The following is a 16,194-nucleotide window of genomic DNA, read 5'->3' as shown; positions in this document are numbered from 1 at the left end:
TCGTAATGACGCAGCAGGTAAACGCGTAAATATAACATACGAGAAATGATTGAGCGTTCTCGTTCTCAACAATCGGACAATCGTTTGAAATTACGTTTGATAATCTGTTACCAATATCGATCGATTTCTCCGATCTTTCGCCGTGCCGATCGTACGTCGCGGCCGCCTACGCGCACGTACTTCCGTGAATTATCGCACGTGTGTCGGTGAAACACATGGAACCGGGAGTAAACGCTGCTCGCCTATCATTACGTACACGTTCTCCGAGAGCAAACAGCAAATTTGCAAAATTAATCTAAACGGAATGTAATAGAGGCAACGTCATCGCTCTGTTAAAAATCAATACTTTTCCGGAAGAAATTTAATACAAAATATAAAACAATTAGTATAATATAGCGTCCCAATCGTACGTATTAGCTTTCGAGCTCAAACGACCCTAAGATTATCGGCTCGAGGAACGATGAGGTTCGTGTCACATCTAGAAACTCGCCTTATCGAAATGCGAGTTCGTAAATCAGGCCGTGGTGTCATTATACGGACAAAGTTTTTCAAGCGAGCAGATCGATTAGCCCGATATAAGAGCGGAAACAATCGATCCGTCCAATTAGTAATCCGATGCGCCGGCTCACCGATGATTTAAACGGCTCTTAATACGTGAGTAAATAAAAAAAAAAAAAAATACACTTGATAAACGAGCCGAATGTAGTGAGAGTTCAGCGAGCTTTTCGAGAGGACATTTAGAGCGGAAGGATACGGTCGAACGCCTGATTAATAGCCGGTCGTGCAGCTTACATTGTCGCGATTTTAAGCGCGCGAGAAGTCGACTTTACGGTTGAAATCCTACGGGTATATCCCACATTTATGACGGTTTTGTTTCGACTGATAATCGACGAAGCGGTATCCCGAAGAAGTTTATGTCCATCCGTAAATTTATAGGTGATAATCGTATTTGCGGACGCGCGCGTTTCCATCCGCGAGCCCCGAGAAACCGCTACTTTTTCGTCTGAGAATTTATCAGGATTTTCCCCACCGGGTCCTAAATCTAAATCGCCAACGCGGCGACGTTGAGTTGTCGTATAAATCGTCCGCCGTCCCTTTTCCGCGTCTGTCCCGCGCGACTCGCGTTCGCGTGAAGCCGAGCTTATAAGAGAAATCAGTGGCTTCCACGCGATGTGTATCTGACATTATGAGAAACGTTACGAGAAATTGTCGACTTAACATCACGGGTGACTTTCAAATGAAACGATTGCAAAATCGCGGAACACTCGACGTCGCATCGCGCGCATTACCTCTGAAGGAAAAAAAAAAACTTCTTTTTAATTGCGTCAATCAAATTGCTCGTGTGAATTTAATGCGCGATATTAATCAGTGGCCTACGATTGTGATGATTTGCATATCAAGATACCACGTAACTATTTCAATGTACTCCTGGGAAATGAAGTTGATTTTTTTTTTTTATCGATACCATTATTGACAGAGATTTAGTGTCGCGATTGTATTGATTGATTCTTTCCGCGAGCGTTAAATATTTATGGCGATTACTTTCCCGTATTCGTATCAGATATCTGTACCCTACGTACACCTCTTCTTCGAACGGAAACGCAGCTGATTGTAGATAAGCCCGAGTAGGTTATTGAAATCTAATTTAAACGCGATTATTTATTATCTGTCGCTATTATCTGCGGTAAGAGAACATTAAATAGAACTTCTACTATTTAATTTCCAAGTTAGAGAAACCAACAGAGTACATATACATATCCACTTCATTCGTTTTAATTAAAGAACTGTATAGCTTTTAATCAAAGTACTAACAACCAGGTTTTAGACGTGTCTGAGCATCGATAACTTTTATCTCGCTGTTTAGCGTTCGAATCCTAAATTATATGTGTTCGCAAGTATATTTATACCTTATATACCAATGCGTCTGCGTAATATTGAAAATAATATAAAAGGATGGATGGAAAATAACCGTTCATTGTCTCGCGCGCGATTAAACTAAGTTCGAATGTCCTGTAAAACCGGCAGGTGCATCCACGGGATCGATCCCCTGCGGGTGAGTCTGCGTATTTTGCCATTATTCTTTCGCGAGACCGAAATTATGGACAGTGCGAATCAAATGAGACGGTAATGCTGGAACGCATATAGCCGCTGGCTACGGTATTCGGTGACTTATTGCGGGATGCCCGTCGACGTTCGACGTGTGTATGTATGTACGTAGGTGGTCCGACGCCGTACGAAAGCCAGAATAGACCGGAAATCCGGGCTTGTGAGAACTTTAGCATGCCTCTCGTCGACGTGTCGTGAAAATCGCCTCGCGTAAAGCACAAAGTTATTGGTAGGAAGAGCCGAAGGATCATTACGTTAATTAATGACAACAAATAACGCAAACGAGAGCACGTGGCGTCTCGTGTCGCCAGTTGGGACGTGAGAAGCGCGTATAATTTAGCATCGGATACCGGAGTCAGCGGAGATCGGATAAGCGGCCGGTATTCGCTAATTACGCGTCTATCAAGTCCCGCGTGTGTATTTGCGACGTTTCTAATTGATGCAGTTCACAGACGGAATGTACGCGTTAATAAAGCGCGTCCCGCGAAACGTAGGAAATATAATCCCCGCGCGGCTAATGAGTCTCTTAGTCATCCGTGCGATTCGCGTACGCGCATTATCGCGCGGATTTCGCGAGGGTAATCATAAATTAGGTCCATCATCCACGCGGGCGATGCACGTCGCCTCCTCGCTCTCGGCATTAATCGAACGGTACTTCCCGCGCGGGCGCGATTAGCGGCCGATTAATGCCGGCTGTCCTCGCTCACTTCCCGGTAATCAGATTTTTTTCGAGGAAACGGGACGATCGTGTACGGGCCGTCAGAATTTTTCCGCGCTGATAACGATCGTGCGCCGGTAATTGGGTTTTTTTTTTTTCTTTCTTTCTTTTTTCCATTGGCCAGATAAAGATCATGCCCGGGCGATCGGAATTTTTACCGAGATCGCGCCGACGATCGTGCACGTCGGATTAAATCCGCCACGTACCGCCGAGTAACACAAATCCGACCCATAAATCGTTACCGTCTTTAATACACATACTATAGAGAAATCGTATCGCGGAAATAAAGGATATCTCTCTGGCGGCGGTGAGAGCCCGGGATAAATCAAATCCGCGGGGAAATGTTCACGCGACGAAAAACTGGAATTTTTGGACCGGTCAATATATTTTTTTTTTTTTTTCCTTCTTCTTTCTCCGATCTATTTTATCTACGAGCCCTTAGCCGTTTATTTGTCCGGATAAATAACGGGGGATTGATTCTTCGCGACTGTTACATCGACTATTGTTCTACCGTCGTCGCGGGCGCCGTATACGCGAACGGGGTAATGGAAGTCTAAATGTCGGCGTAAATATTCATCGGTCGCGCGCGAAACAACCGCCGTTGGATTTCCGTTATTTATGCTCTGACAGCCGTCGCGCTGCGGCCAAGGATCGTATTCTCGAATATCCTCCGTCTGGTCTCTCCCGTTTGAGTATCGAGAGGCGGACGGTGGCGCTTTTATGCCCGCGTTAAAATTTTATCGTCGCCTCGGATCCGCACGGGCAATCTCGGCCGTGTGGCCCGTATATCATAAGTGGGCGTAAAGTGACATCGTTACTTATAAAATCAATTGTCATTCGTGGAACACGCTGTCGCGAGACTGCGCCCTCGGGGCCGGTTTTGCCGCGCCAAACTTTGTAAAGAACAGCGCGGCTGCTTTCAATAAACGGGGTGGACGTACGCGGCCGAAGCAAAACGCGACGGGGCCAACCGAAGGCGGTTAAAAGCCTCGCGCGTTTTGTGCAAACCGTATATTGACCGCGGATTTTTTCACCCTTATTCTATCTCAGCCGTGTGATTTATCGCCCGTAACGTTTTATACCTCCGCGTCTCACCTTGCGCAATTCCTTAAAGCTTTAGGCGTAACTCCCTCCGATCGCGCACGGCACACAGATCACCATTAAAGTTGGAAAAACGTGTTTACAATAATTATGGGATATTCGCTTTCGAGAGAGAATCGAGATCTGTTTCGTCAGCGGACTCTCCCGAGCGAGGCGTGCCGAAACGTATCGCGCCGGGGCACGATGCACTCGATCGCGTTTACGACGCCACTTATCGCGGAGCGACGTATAAAGTTCCGATCATCTCGGGCTACCGGCTAATTCCGTGCCGTTTATGGTTTTGATAAGCGTATCTCCGATGACGTGTTTACAGGCGCGACGATCCGTCAAATTTATTAAGTGCAGAAAACGATTGGACGCGTTAAATTCACTCGAGGCATGCGACGAAGTGAAATGCGACGACGTCGAAAAATATGCTAGGAACGAAATTCCCGGGGCCGGGTAAACTTTTTCCCGGATCGCTCGTCGTTAAATTATTCCCCCGCGTATTTACACAGACAAAATTGCAGTTCCGCGAAATAAAATTGGTTATACAATCGAATCGTTGCGTTGGGAATTCATAACGCTGTCGTTCAATACCGTCGCAGAGGTCTAATAAAAGGACGTCTTGTCGTGCTTGCGGCCAACGGCGTAACGTTAAATCGACGCGCTAACGGCATGTCTGGAAAATGTCAATCGGCACTTTTCGCGGAGTATCGTAAAAAGCGCCTCCTCACCGGCCCGTTTTATAGGCGGTAAATAATCGTGCGCGTTAAACAAACATAAAATTATTTCGAGAAATAATAAACTGATTGTAAGAAAGATTATGACAGCGGAGGAAAAGATCGTAAAGCGCAGAAGCATAAGATAATTATGTCGCGAAACAATCGTTAACGAAGTAAAACTTGAAACGGCGAACAATAAAACGCGCGAATTTACAACTTAGGCTACGATAACGTTATTCGTCGCGTTATCTAATTGAAAGTAGCACTTTCTAAATTCGATCGTTCGTCCCGCGTTTACTTCTCACGGTAATATTTATTAATAATTTTTGCTCCGACGGAGCTGCAGCGTCAAAAGCGCGAGACGGAAATTTCAATGCTTTACGCAACGAGTCTTCGCAAGGCTCGTAAACTTATCGCGAACGTCTTGATAATAATTACTTTACAGACAGAAGCCTGTCGCAGTTTCACCCGCTAATCGCCGTTTAATTTACACCTCTCGCAACGGTACTTACCGTGGCGACGAGATCGCACAAAGTTCGCCGCGAAAGGCCGCGCCGAACCGAGCCGCATATCGCGTGGCTCGCGCGCGTTCGCGAAACGTTTGCGGATAAATTCTAAATTAGTCGAAATAACGAGACTCGACGGGTGGGATGAAAGAAACGCCGCGGCGCAACGGCGATGCAATTTTCGAGGCGGAAATCACCGCGGCGAAGGCTCACTCGCGGCGATATCGCAAAAATTCTTTGATAACGATCCTTCCCGTACGGCGACCGTTATGAATTACGACACTCCCGCGACGCTAAACCCTAGACGGCGTTTCGTCTGTCGGTGCGATCGCTATTCTTATGCATTGTAGTTATAGATATGCATAATTCATTCGCGGGCTGAATATATCGACGGTGAAATTTAGTACAGCTTGTAGTAAATTTTGCGGTGTACCTTGCCCTTCAGTAAAAGAGTTTTGCGGTGTACGAGTCACTTCTATATATAAGAAAGTGTTTTTTATATATAATACACTTTTTTATTGGCCTATTCTTACGTTACTGCTTTAGTTTACGGCTATGCAATTTGTGTAGGCCTTTAGCGCACGCATGCCGCCGTCGCCGCAGACCGTAGTGACTCGTACACCGCGAAACGTTGTTATTGAGAAGAGCAAGGTACATTATACGCGCAGGTGTTCCCTCGGTTAAACGACGATCGTTTACAATAAAGTTGCGGCTTTTTGGAAGTGCTAAACGGGAAGTGCTCGAATTGATCGTCGCGACTCGCGGAAAGTGCGCTCGCAGGCCGCAAAATACATATATCTCCCATTTGCCGACGTTTCTACACGACCGAGACGAGTTGCAAACGCCCCGCTGCTCGCGCGCGAGCACTGCGTACGATTTAGTGATTATGTTTGCGTGACGTAATAGTGAATCACTATCGCGAGGGATCCTCCACTTCCGTTTCCGCGCGGGATAACTGCTAATGACGTCCTCGGGCCGATCGACGTCCCGCTGCGTCCAATTAGTCGCGCAGAGTTACGACGGTGTCTCGGCCGCGGAAGAGCATCCGTTGTCATAAGTCACGCCTACGAGAATTGCGGTTTCGATGGTCGAGTCCGCGAGCGTCGTCGATCGACCGCTTAAGAGCCTGACGCGCGCGTTATCTCGCGCGCAGAATGTTCGTCGTCGCGATAAATACGCGGCTAATAAGAAAAGATTGCGCGATACGCAGGTGTGTCAAAGCAAAGCGAACGCTACTTTAGGCCCCGTCAATCCTATTTGCGCGCTCGTCCGGCCGGAGTGTGGCCAGGTGCCGGTGCGCTCGTAAGTTTTTTTTTAATCGAACGGGAAGGGAACTGCCGCGCACGGAATTCGACGCTAAACTGCGTTCGCAGGCGGGCATCGGATTCACGCTGCGTTTACGATTTCGACACGGATTCCACGCTCGTGCACGCGAGCGGCGCGTCTTGAAAAAATTTCCCCTCCCCCGCGTGAATTCCCGGGAGATCTCGGGATAGGATATGGGATACACGAGTCGTGAAGAGAAAGTGTCCACAAAAACGGGAATTATAATGCTTCGCGCGGTGTTACGCCGCCCCGTCTTACCCGCGTCAAGTATTCCGTACTTAAATTTGAATACGCCGGCACGTCATCGAAGTGCTTCGCCGTCACTCGGAAACGCGCGCGCTTCTTCAGCCCCGGTATTCCACTACTTGTGGCGTCAACGTCGTCGCGAATGCTTCACCGGGTTTATTTTTCATTGGAATACTTTCGTTCCCGGTAAGGGCGAGAATGCGCGTGGCTCGTATCTTTTGTCAACTCGAGTGACAACTGCACCCCTCCCTCCCTCCTAGCCTCTCGTCTCCGGGACGCTTCGAAATACACCGGCGAATCGTTCCTAATTATCCGCGTGGCGCGTCAAACGCTAATTGACAACGCGATAATGTATCGCCCGGTATAAGTTCGAAGCACCGTAAACGCCTCGAAGATGCAAAATCTGACCGCTCGCCCGGGACGGATAAAAAGAATTGTGCGCGAGTTCCGTAAACGCAGATAGAAGTAGACGGTTAGGATGTAAGTAATGTAACACTGTAAATAGATACAATTATAGCGGATGCGTGCGAACGTGAGTTAAGTAATATACAAATAAATCTTATACATTTAAACTCACGCGGGTGCAGTTATATAGCTTATCTCGGCGCGGAGATCGGATTCGACCGTTGCACCGTTGACGAGCAGATCATAGGAGCTCAGGAAATGCGTCGCGAAATGATATATTGCCTCCTGAAATAACGAAAGATCAAAAGGCGTTGCGCGGCACGTATTTTGCCGATGCGCTTTCCCGAATAAAATTGGAACGCCGAAAATGAAGCCTTCCGAACCCCAGAGCGAATCGCTAAACACGTCGGAAATATACGTCGATCTAATCCACGCGAGACGTCTTCATTGATCAATCTGATATCGGGAACGGTGGAAAGAGGTACGAGAGCCAGTTAGTCGAATCAAAGACGGGGCGCTTCGACGAGGCCGTGAAAACGTCTGCGGAATTGGATCGCGCGGTTTGTTATTTCTAACGGCGCGTCTAAAACCGGGGCTCGCGTTTAGTCGACGTGATTCATCCGCGGGGACGATCGCTCGTAGTCGAGGTGTGCGAATTCGCTGCGCGCCTCGCGCGTCGGGCGCGCGCACGCTTGTCGGCTTAAAACGTTGAAGCGGATAAGCAGCCGCGACGAAAACGCGACGGGGATTTCGCGCGAGACGGTGAGACGGACAGCACCGTCGGGCTGTCACGCGCGGCACGCGGCGTGACTAATTAATCCTCCCAGCCCTCCAAAGGGCTATTTCGGTCGATCGGCCGGTGATCGACTTAGCGACGCTCGCAATTATCGCGGCTGTCGCGGGATCGCTGAGAAAAGCCGGCCGGTATATACGATTTCGATCGGGGTCTCCGCTCGCAGCCGCGGCCGGTCGTTCCACCTCGCAAGTAAATTTATCTCGTTAATTGCGTCGCGATCAACCAATCGACGGGCCCGCGACCCGCCATTGGTCCGAGGCGTGTGCCGGTAACGGTAGGTGAACGGTACCGTAAGGCCGATCTACGGCCGGTTCCGTCGTCAAAATCGATAATCGACTATCCGACGATCGCTGTCCCGGCTTCCTTGAGAAGAAGAGTCGCGCTCTCGTAAACTTTCTCCCGTGAGCGCCGCTAAGAACGTCGGTCGAATCCGCGAGCGTCGCAACTTCCCACGGCTCCCGGATCGTACGTCAAAATCGTCGAGCGGAAAAGATGCGAACGGTGGGATTACGCTCGCTTTTCGCTTATCGCTTCCGCTTGGTTGACGTAACCTGCTCGACGCGCCCGAGAAAAATACCGGCCAACAATCGCGCGCCGCGAAATGCGGTAAGATTACTAATCTCTTGCGGATGGCAGATAAACGCTAGATAATGCGGAAAGAGTTTTTTTTTCTTTTCTTTATTTTTCTTTTTTTTATTTTTTACCCACAAGAATCTTACAGATACATTTTGTTAAAAATCGGCGACTGATATCGTCTGACGACTGATAAGAGACCATTTCGTGCCTTTCTCGATAACACAGACACGCGTACGCCTTCGTGGGGTGCAGTAGAAAGAAAAGGGAAATACCGGAGACGCGGCTGCGATCCTCGGGTACCCGTGACGCTCCGAGGAATATTATCGGACAGCCCGTTATCGCATTCCCCAGATAAAAGACAGGGCCGTTCTACGCCTCTTCTTCTGCGTCCTGACAGGACGTGGCGCCTACGTGGGCAGCGCGAAAGAATACAGGTGCGTCTGTCTCGACAGGATGTCTCTATTGAAAGCGCCGTTTGTTACTCCGCGTAGGATCGTCGTTTCTCGATGGGAATAGCGACGGGGCCGACGTGGGCTTGACATATATATCTCCATCGAGAGACATTTGTCATCGCGTACGCGAGATCGATGGACCCCGCGAACGCCGGCGACGTCGACGGAATTGACGACCGCCGGAATAATAGCCGCGCGACAATAACGAGAGCCGCCATCGACTACCTATACAGAGAATAACTCTTGTCGCACGTCTGGCCGAGCATAAATTCCGCGCGCGCGACAACCACGGTGTGGTTTTCACCCGACATATCCTCGCGAGCGGCGCGACTGAAAATAGTCGTTATTTGCCAACTGACAACAGTCACACCGGGGCGAGAGGCCCTTTTCCCGGCCTGCGAGCCACCCCTTGAATCCGGCGCGACGGATCTGCTACGTTTCAAATGTTCCCGGCAGCATCGCCGGCCGCATCCGCGTCTATAAACACGCACGGAAATATACTCCGCTCTCCTCGCAGCGGTCGCTCCATTCAGCCAGCGCGGCGTATAGTGGTTAGTTTCATTCACAGCTGATCCCCATCCCCGCGTTGCATTCCGCGTTTTACACGCGCGCGTGTTTTTGTCTTTTTTTGTTTTCGGCCGTGCGGACGGACGTGGCTAAACAAACCGCGCGGCCGTACTCAAGCCGCTTAATTTAGTTCCAATTGCCGACGGGCAGATCTCACCGAACGCGACCGATGGAGAATTGTAATTAATTTCACCGGGACGTTGGCGAAATCCGCGCTATCATTGCCTCGGTTAACGAAGGCGCCAGTCGAGGATAACGCCCCGATCGCGGCGCTCTGACTTGCAACGATAAGCCCCCTCGCCGTTCCAAAAGAACGTTATAACGCAATCTGGAAAAAGTGACGCGAGCCACATATAGATTACCTCGGATGACTTCGTTATCTTTTACACGCAATCATATTCGTATACATTTTTCATCTAAAGATTTGCACACGTTTGGGGAAATATTCCGTGAACTTTTAACGCGACGCGTGTATATCTTGAATAATTAAATCAATCTAAGTCCAAATTTTCTTTTTCTTTTTTTTTCGAATTTTAAAGCAATTTTTCGATATTCTCTTAGTGTCGAGGATAACTTTCGCGTTAGGCGACCGCGATTAGATTAACGGGACTTAAAAGTGAATCGGCTTGTGAGGCGAAAAGCTCCGTGACTTACTCGGCCTCGGCTCGTTCCGTAGCGTAATGTTCATTTACGCGTACCTGCTTTATACGAGGGGGTAATACCGGTTTGGAAGTGTCGCTGAGCGCGTATGCGAGCAGATGTAAAAAAAAAAAAAAAAAAAAAGAAAAAAATCTCTGAAAGCCGCTATTGACACGTGGTAACATGTTGCGCGGAATATGTTGCGTCGTTCATCGCGATACTTGTCAGATGATGCTCACCGTAGCCGACGTCCAGACGCGGCCGCATGTCGGATGTGCACTTCATTGCACACCTCGCGCTGCCGTCTCCCGCCGGGCATCGTGCCTAGATACACCGCGTACGTTTGCAGAGGAGAGCCGTCCGAGGCGCGTGCAACACGTGCACGCCGCACGCAAAACCAATAGTAAAATATGACTTAATGGATGGCCGGTCGTATACGCCGCGGACAGCGGCGATTAATAAAACCGCGATCTCGCGGCAGCGCGGAGTGAGTGATACGTCGCTTCATTAGGGATAAGAGAACACGAGCCGCGGTATTGCGCGCGCCTTGATCTCTCCGGATTGAAAGCTCGGTTGATACGACGGAAATGTATGGCGAGCGGCCGAGGCCTATCGCGCGCAGTGAACCCGTTGACCATATTCCACGGGAGAGAGAGGACGCAAGAATGTTACCTCGGGGTAGGCGATTTTGCTCCGTGAGATCGACGGGAGGTGCAGGTGGGACGGGGGAGGGACCGCCGAGCGCTCAGAGCGTTAATAAATCGACGGTCGCGCGCGCCATGCAATCAAACCCGCCGCGCGATCGGCCTCTGCAATCTACGCGTACGCGTATATACGTGAAACTCGAGAGAGAGAGACAGCGGGGGTGGGAGGACGTGAACGCGGGGAACCGGGAAGCTGCCGAAATAACAGCCATTATCGCGATAGAGGTGAGAACCCCGGCCAATGTTTGCTTAACCCGATCGGAAATCGACGAGAGGTCGAGCACGATCTCCTCCCCCGATTCCGCGTACCGATTCCGACGGTGGAAGAGAGCGAGAGTAAAGATCGAATAAGAAGAGCGTCGGTTCACCCCGAAACATGGGCGGACTGCGCCGTTTAACCCGCGAGTTAACGGGGCGTATCCCGCGAAACGGTGCAACCACGATTTACGATCTCGGGTTTCGCGCTGGCGTCGTCTGCGCGGTGCGATTTCACTCGTTCGCGTTTTCTTTTAAATTAGGTAACGAATAATTGAAGATAAAATTTGTCGAGCGAAAAACGTGCAGCTCTAGAGACGCACCTCACCGTATTTTTTTACATCGTCTTTTCTTCTTTGTTTCGAGAACTCCATCTTAATCTCTCGTTTAATTCCTCAATCTTCGCTTAACGTAAATTACTCGGCGAAATAGTATTATTCGTGCCGACACGGGCGATGACGTTGGGATAAAGCCTCTCACGCACGCGTCCGCAAGGATATCGCGTTTCCCGCCCGTTTTTACCGCCCTCCTCATTTTTTTTTTTTTTTTTTTTTTTTCTTATCTATCCGAGACTAGTTAGCGCGGAGCCTTGTTCCCGAGCTCGTATACCTGATTATGTTAATTTCGACACGCAGGCGGAAAAAAAAATTAACGGCGCGACACGATGGCCGCGGCTGCGGTCAATCGATAAATTATCCTGTCAACGATTCTGCAAACCTGAATAATCGCCGTGGAATATTTTCACGCTGTGAGAATAGATCCAGATCGCCGCGCCGCCGCCGCGCATTCGTAATTTATACGATAATTAAGAGAAACATACCGGCCGTCAGTCGAGTTCATACGTCGGATACGTGTCGCGGGAATCGAAAATATTCCAATTAAATATGCAAACATATTTAGTTTTACGTCACGTGCAATCGCTTAGGCGTAATTTCTCGAGAACACTTACCGGAACGAAGCAATGTAGGGAGACTCCCGGCTGCAACTCGAGGCCTGTCGAGGAGGTTCGATTTCCGTGGGCAGATCGCTCAAGTTTTCTCGTGGCCTTCCTCACGTTAGAGTCCGGAGCTTTTCAGAATCGCAGATTCTCTCATACGAAGATCCTATCAAATGTCGCGATCGAGGATGCTCGCGAGCGCTTCTTACAAAGTGAAAAAGAAAAAAAAAAGAAGGGAAAAAAAAAAAGAAAACGAGTCGCGCGAGTTACTCGACGTGTACACTCCTCGATGTATTATTGTCGACGAGTTTGCCTTTCGAGATCTAAGCAAATGGGATTCTCTCAGCTGTACGAGCTCGAGTAACGGTACCGGAGCGTTTCGCGCGTACCGCCGAGGGAAAAGTCACTCGCTCCTCTTCCTCGTCGTTGTCACGCCGGACAAACCACTAATGAGAAAAATTTGTTTGCCTTGAACTCCGATGACTTTCGCCGTTCTCAAATCTCGCGCCGACCTCCATTCACTCCCCTGACGTAAGTCTAAAATGCTCTCTTACGTTGCATCGGCGCGATATCCCGCGTCGGAGCGCATAATTATCGCCGCCGACCGTTCTCCCGGCAGACTTTCCGAGAAAATCACGGGCGGACGTCCACCGTAAAGCTTCCCCGAATCGCATGGATCGCGAGGGATCCGCCGTCGGGGGAGGTGGGGCCCTCCCCCTTTTCGGACGAATTTCAAAGGCGCGGCGCGGCGAGGTTTTCTCGCATGGCACACTTACACACACGCGAGAGCGCGTGTTTCGCGTTACGCAAATATAAGCGACGGCGTTTGATCGCGAGCGGACACGTTGACACCAAGGCGGGCACCGGCCGACTCGACGGATCCGCGTTTAAGTCACGAAGCACCTCGCCGCGGTAACGCGAAACGGAGGGAAAGATCGCGGTTGAAGAAAACGCGGCGGGCGTGTTATCTCGGTGCGCGTACGCGCTTCTCGCTCGTTCTTGCCTCTAGTTTCCGTTCGTTCGGAGCCGCGAGACGCATAATTTGCGTGCATTACCACCGATCAGGTAGGAGGCCTGTGTGCGCGCTTCCTTCCGACCGCGTTCCGGCTCGGCGTGGAATACCCTCCGGGTTCCCGGTGTCGAACGCAACGGGTTTCGAACGTCGTCTTCGGGCAGCGATATTCTTCTCGTCGCCCGGGAGAATGACGTGTCGTCGCGCGATCGCGACTGTCACCGAGCTCTTCGCGCGTTATCTCGTCGCCTCCTGGCGATAAAGTCAAACAATTGACTGATCGCGCGGCGGGGCCTACGTCGTTGCTCGTCGATCCCTCGTCTTCGTCATCGCCGTGGTGGTATCTCCCGCGATGTTTACGTCGGCTTCCTCCGCAGAACCAGTCGATCGCGAGCTCGGAGAAATCGTCGTTTCGGTGATAGGACAGGATTTTCTCGATCGGCGCAATTGCCGATAATGGACACGTGTCTCGCGGCGTTCCTCCGCTTTTCTCTCTTTCCCTCGGCCGCGCGCGGAGAGGGACGGGCTCTCTGGCTGGCGCCGCAGCTCGGTCCACTTCCTCCCGCGAGAAAAACCACCTCTGACGCGGGCCCGTTTACGTAATCACGCCAAAGAGCGTTCGCATCGCCGTCTCCCTCGCGGGTGTCCGCGGCTCGATAGCGCAAACGGCGACGCGTCCGCGATTCCGAGGCAGAGGCTTCCTTCTTCTTGCAGCCGCAGGCGTCAGACTGGTACCGCGAACGGTCGCGACGTACGAGGCTCGGCAATTTACAACGCGTGTCACTTCACAATTTCTGCGAACGGCAGTCCATCGGAAACGTTCTCGGAACGAGAGAGCTGTATTATCCTTTTCGGCTACTCCCGGCACTCCGCTCGATCGTGATCACTCTACGAACGTCTTTTTCGTGTCACTCGGCAAAAAAAAAAAAAAAAAAGAAATCGCCATCGGACGACCGGCTGTACGGAATTCGACGCGTCGTGAAATCGGAACCGACGCGCGGACTGTAATCGTCGGACGAGCGAGAGAACGACCGTAAGCGATAACACTCGCGTCTGAACGTCGGAAACAAAGCACTACCTTCGTCTCGGCCGAGATTTTCCACGTGGCGTAGACTCAGGGAGGATAAAGAGTTATATACTTGGACCGAATAGATCCTCTCACTGGCGCTGCTTCTCAGGCGTACCCCGACTTCGCACGGCCGACGGGGCCGCTGTACGCGCGGTTAACTCGACGAAAGTTTTCCGTGGCGGCGAAACCGACGCGCGATCTCGACGGGACGATCTTCCGGGGCCCGGTTGATGCGCTCGCTCGGCGATGCGCCTGTTGCACCGCTCGCGGTTGAGTCACGGCGCGCCTGCCGCTCGTCCACGCGCGCGCCGGGTTGGCGACTCGGCGATCGGCGATGTGTGCTCCTGCGATCGTGGCCAGGTCGGCGGGGTGACGCATGGCCATACGGCGGAGACCACCGTGAGAACACCGGCGACGACCGTCGGCTGACTGGCGGCGCGGAGCGTGAGCGTGTGGCCGAGTGCGTTGTGGCTTGCGCGCGTTACGAGTGCGATGTGCGCCTGGCCTGGGCCCCGCGCGCGCCTTGTGTGCCCGTTTGCTCTCTCGCCGGCTCGGCCGCGGCGCGACACGAGCGCATCGGCATCAGTCGGCTCCTCTCACAAACCGCCGGCACCTCCACCAGACGGAACCCCAAAGCACGGCACGTCGCGCGCTCCCGCGCTCCCCGCGCCGCGGCGAGCACCGTCCTGCCCCACCATCGCCCCGTGATCCCGACATCCCCGGGTACCGGCGACGGGATCTCGCCGGCACGCGAATAACAAGCGGTTCGGCCTTTTTTTCCGACCGATCGAGCGCGCCTACCCTCTCGATCCCGAGGCAGCTTCACGCGTGTAAGTGCGACGCGACGATCGGCTGGTTTCCCCAATAGCGTGACTTCACTCTATCTTGGTTCAGAACATCGGCTGCGATCATAATTTTTATTATATTCAGCAGGTTGAACAATGAGTTCGCGAACTGGTCGCGCAACGTCGAGTAATTTTAATTAATTTTGTAGAATAATCCGGTTATTTTTGTTATATTGATTTAAGTATGGATTTTTTTAATTATCGGCAAGTCGTTTTGTTGTTGCGATAACACGTGAGCTGTAAAACAGCACTGAATATTTAATCGTTCTTATCTGCATTACAAATACCTTGAAACAAGTAGTAATCGATTGATCGCTTCTGTTCGTTTGTCCAAGTATCACTTGTATTGCCGACCGGAATAGACGTGATAAGTTTTCTGTAAAATCACGCTCGTTTTATCTCGCGATCTCGTCCGCAGCGGCACGAGCGTCTACGTAAAATAATAAATACGTGGTTCGTATAAAAATGTGAATTTAACCTACGGCACGTTTTATTCCGATATTACTTTCGAGGCGTCCGGACCCTTCGGTGAAGATTGCGCCGCCGTTATCTCCCATTATTCCTCGATGCCATCCATCGTTACAAAAATCGTGGCGCGGTTTTCTCCACGAAATTACACGGTGCCCGAAAAATCGCAAAGTTCCAAACAGAAGGAGAGTTTGTTTTCGCGTCGGTCCGACGTTTCAACGCCGATCTTTCGGTACCGGGGCCACCGAATTAACCTCGCGCATCGGTTATCCGCGATAACATCGGGCTCGCACCTTTGAAATCCGCCGTTTATCGCGCCGATAACGTTTCGACAGCACACGCGAACTGACGCGACCGCCCCGACGCGATTTCATGTTTACCTCGCGCGGAATCGGCAGGTTCGACCGACCGGCCGAGATGCACCTGTGGGTACGCGATGCACAACACCCAGGGCTCGACGGCATAAAATACCGCCCCACTCTCGGCGCGGTGGTGAACGACGTCGGCGTCAGACCAATCTCCGGCCACGCGAACCGTCGTAGGCTACTTATTTCTTCGCGAGATCCGCTTATCTCGATCCTGAAACCGAGATCACGCTCTCTCTTTCTCCCTCGCGCGCGCTCGCGCTCGCTAAAAATACCGCGAAAGATTGCCACGTAGCGGCACGCAAATTACCGGTCTGCCGCTTAATTGCGGCGAAATTACGCGAGATTTAATTTTCGTTAAAGTCGACTAACGTTTAGTCCACGTCGCTTGAAAGCT

General features: G+C 51.2%; 1 protein-coding gene across 1 annotated transcript in view; it reads right to left on the bottom strand.

Moving 5' to 3' along the window:
- Positions 1 to 13,959, bottom strand: part of LOC139109254 (uncharacterized) — a 58,886-nt gene extending 44,927 nt beyond the window's left edge. The window contains exon 1 of the mRNA XM_070668157.1: positions 12,051 to 13,959. The gene's annotated coding sequence lies outside the window, so the exon portion shown is untranslated. The remainder of the gene's footprint in view (positions 1 to 12,050) is intronic.
- Positions 13,960 to 16,194: the final 2,235 nt, after the last annotated feature.

This window comes from Cardiocondyla obscurior, linkage group LG17 (assembly GCF_019399895.1).
Source record: "Cardiocondyla obscurior isolate alpha-2009 linkage group LG17, Cobs3.1, whole genome shotgun sequence".
Taxonomy (NCBI): Eukaryota; Metazoa; Arthropoda; class Insecta; order Hymenoptera; family Formicidae; genus Cardiocondyla; species Cardiocondyla obscurior.
Note: the sequence above shows the minus strand (reverse complement) of the source record. Positions and strands in the feature narration are given on the sequence as shown.